The sequence below is a fragment of the Euleptes europaea genome, chromosome 16 (genome assembly GCF_029931775.1).
Source record: "Euleptes europaea isolate rEulEur1 chromosome 16, rEulEur1.hap1, whole genome shotgun sequence".
NCBI classification, from domain to species: Eukaryota; Metazoa; Chordata; class Lepidosauria; order Squamata; family Sphaerodactylidae; genus Euleptes; species Euleptes europaea.
In genome coordinates, this window is record NC_079327.1 from 10,926,762 (window position 1) to 10,930,557 (window position 3,796).

Below are 3,796 nucleotides of genomic sequence, written 5' to 3' on the forward strand. Positions count from 1 at the left end.
CCACACAGGTAAAAGGATCAGTCATACTCCTTGGGTGGCAGTATTCTTCAAACAGAGGGCAACTTAAAAGCCCCAGAAATAAGAGTTTGTTTCAAGATAGGAACTGAAACCAAGACCAGAATCTGCCTGGCCAAAAAAAGGGTAAAATGAACCTTGGTTAAAACTAACAAGGAAAGAAGCCAGAAGTTTGTAAGCATCCATGTGCGCATGTACATTCATGTGTTCATGGGTAATTTCCTAACCAGGCATAGGTAGGGTTGCCAACCACCAGGTGGCACATGGAGATCTCCAGATGACCAGAATCAGTTCCCCTAGAAAAAATGGCTGCTTTGGAGGGTGGACTCTATGGCACTTATACCCTGCTTAAGTCCCACCTCCCCTCGAACCCCACCCCCAGGCTGTACCCCCAAATCTCCAAGAATTCCCCAACCCAGAGCTGGAAACTCTAGGTGTAGGGTATCACTAATATTTATCTCTCCCATCCTGGTTAGTTTAAACTCAAGTCTGTTTATAGATTTTCATCCAGCATTGGCAATTAGGGTTGCCAGGTCCCTCTTCACCACCGGTGGGAAGTTTTTGGGGCAGAGCCTGAGGAGGGTGGAGTTTGGGGAGGGACTTCAATGCCATAGAGTCCAATTGCCAAAGCAGCCATTTTCTCCAGGTGAACCGATCTCTATCCGTTGGAGATCAGTTGTAATAGCAGGAGATGCCCAACTAGTACCTGGAGGTTGGCAACCCTATCGGCAATATGAACTGAGCAGTGGTCTTACGCACACACGCGCATATGCCTTACGGGATGTGGCAGATGAGTGTAGATATGGTTGTTGTAGAGTCTGGTCTAAGTGGTGGAAATCTGTATCTGCCGGTCAGGGCAAACATGAGTATTTCCTGAAGGCAGCCACCAGTAATGTAGGTTTGAACTGATGGGTAATGCTGTTGGTTCTGACAAAATCCAGCTTCTCTTCTTGTCCCTTCCCCATGCTTAACACCAAATGAATAGCACATGGGTACCTGTGCGCATCTTTGAATCGGGGCCTATGGCTGCATGAAATTCAGTAAGGATTTTTGTTGTTGTTGCATTGGGGTTACAGATGTAAGCATGCATGCAGTAGCTGAGATTCAGTATGAGAAGGGGGAGTTTGCGAGTACATCCCACGTGCATCTTCTGCAGCAGTCGTATTGTTTATGGACATGAGGAAAGAGAGCTTCACTTGCCTTTATATTTTGCCAGCCATGCTGCTGCAGGCAGTGTGTGTAAAACCCAGAAATATTAGATTTGGGATACAGCGTACAAGTTGAGCATCCTAATGCAAAATACTAGTCCATTTGCGTAATTAGAGTGCATGATTTAGATTTAATTAGTACATATTGGAGGGTTTCAGTACCAAGATCCAAAGCATTTGTCCTGCTTCTATAAGCCTCTCTGATGTATGGTGTTAAAAATTTAAGAATACATCATTGAATATGTGCAAGGTAATTGTTGGATTCATGTATCCCATCTTTTTGAATCTGTAGTGCCCCTTCACACGCACTGTGTGGTTCACATATTTCAGGGTGTGCCTGCCCCCCAAAAGAAGCCGCGTAGCTATATTACTGCAAGTATCGTTTTATTCTTAATGCCTTTTTTCTTGCTTCTGAATACTGTTTAATTACAGTGGCTTTGTATCTTATGCAAAGTGTAGCAAAGAATGAACAAAGAGTCGGTTCTTGCGGTTTAGGCATTTATAGTGTGTGTGTGTGTGGGGGGTGGAATCAGCTGTCTACTAAGCTGTAATAGAGGGCTATGACAACTGCACATTCTTAGGGAGTTGGCAGTTACACAACAATCCCACATCCTGTTGTCTTACTGCCTTAAAGTCTGAAACTGAGATAAACATGTCATAAATATCTACTGTCAGATTCTTTCTGAAGTATGTCATGATTCATGTCATCCCGGTTTCTGATATATATGAAGCATGTGCGCTCTGCGATAAATCATGTCGGATTGTTCATGTGGTGGTCTCTTGAATAAAGTAAAGCTGCTTCAAAGCCTGGTATTAATATGTAGGGTGTAGGGTTCAACTGGAAGGCGCTCTTTGCACTAGATATAAATCCCGCTCTCTTCACAGGCGCCTGGGGGCCAGTCAATGTGCTTATCGTGACTCTGCTGAGAAATCAGCATGCACCACATTTTGATACCTTGCTTAAGACAATTTTGCAGGGAAACCTCCAAATTAGTTTGCCACCACTCTTGAGAGCAGGGGAAGAAGAGAGAATACATTAGCTCAGTTGCGTTACCAAAATAGTCAAACATTATGATTCTTTGTTTCTATAAATATAGAGTTGGAAGGGACCACCAGGGTCATCTAATCCAACCCCATGCACAATGCAGGAAATTCAGAACTACCTCCCCACAGCCCTAGTGACCCCTACTCCATGCCCCGAAGATGGCCAAGGTGCCCTCCCTCTCATCATCTGCCTAAAGTAATAAAATCAGCATTGCTGACAGATGGCCATCTAGCCTCTGCTTAAAAACCTCCAGGGAAGGAGAGCTTACCACTTCCCGAGGAAGCCTGTTCCACTGAGAAACCATTCTAACTGTTAGAAAATTCTTCCTAATGTCTAGACGGAAACTTTTTTGATTTAATTTCAACCCTTTGCTTCTGGTCCGACCTTCTGGGGCAACAGAAAACAATTCGGCACCATCCTCTAGATGACAGCCCTTCAAGTACTTGAAGATGGTTATCATATCCCCTCCCAGTCTTCTCCTCTTCAGGCTAAACATACCCAGCTCCTTCAACCTTTCCTCATAGGACTTGGTCTCCAGACCCCTCACCATCTTTGTTGCCCTCTTCTGGACATGTTCCAGCTTGGCTACATCTTTCTTAAATTTCCAACCACCTGGCCATTTAAATGCTACTCCAAGGAATTCCGAGCCATTTGCCCTATTTATGATCATAATGTATTTTCCCCAGGTTGTATTGGTTAGTGATTCTAGACTTTAGAGCAGGGGTGTCAAACTCAATTGTTACAAGGGCCAGATGTGACATAAATGTCACTTGGCTGGGCCATTCCTCGCCAGCCCAGATCAAGTGTGTGTGTGTGTGGGGGGGCTGCCTTGGCTGCCCCATGGGCTGGATATGAGCTCTCAAGGGGCTGGATCCAGCCCACAGGCCTAATGTTTGACACCCCTGTTTTAGAGGGCTTGAAGGGCTGATACTTGGCAGTTTCACCTGTTTTAAGATTATTGGCATAGCTTACTGACAGAGGCTGCCTGAATGTTCTGTTAAACTTGTTTAGCAAGTATCTCCATATAGTAATGCGCTTTGGCCACACCTGATCACTGCTAATGATACATACAATAATATGAACTCATTGGGTTGGAATGTACACAAGGGTGGAGAATCCTAGCTCAATGCTAAAGCTCACACTTTATATATGGAAGGATAAATGCCCAGTAGAAAGGATCATTTGTAACTGAGCTGGGAAAGCCTCCGATATCTTGGGTTCCAAATGGAGTGGACTGTCCTAGGCTGCAAGAAGAAGAAGAGTTGGTTTTTATATGCCGATTTTCTCTACCTTTGTTTAAAAAAGGAGAATCAAACCAGTGTTTGATTCCTTTCCTCTCCCCACAACAGGCATCTTGTGAAGTATGTGGGGCTGAGAAAGTTAGAAGAGAACTCTGATTAGCCGAAGGTCACCCAGCTGGCTTTGTGTGTAGGAGTGGGGAAAGCAACCCGGTTCTCCAGATGAGAGTCCGCCGCTCATGTGGAGGATTGGGGAATAGCGGTTCTCCAGATTAGACTCCGCCACTCAT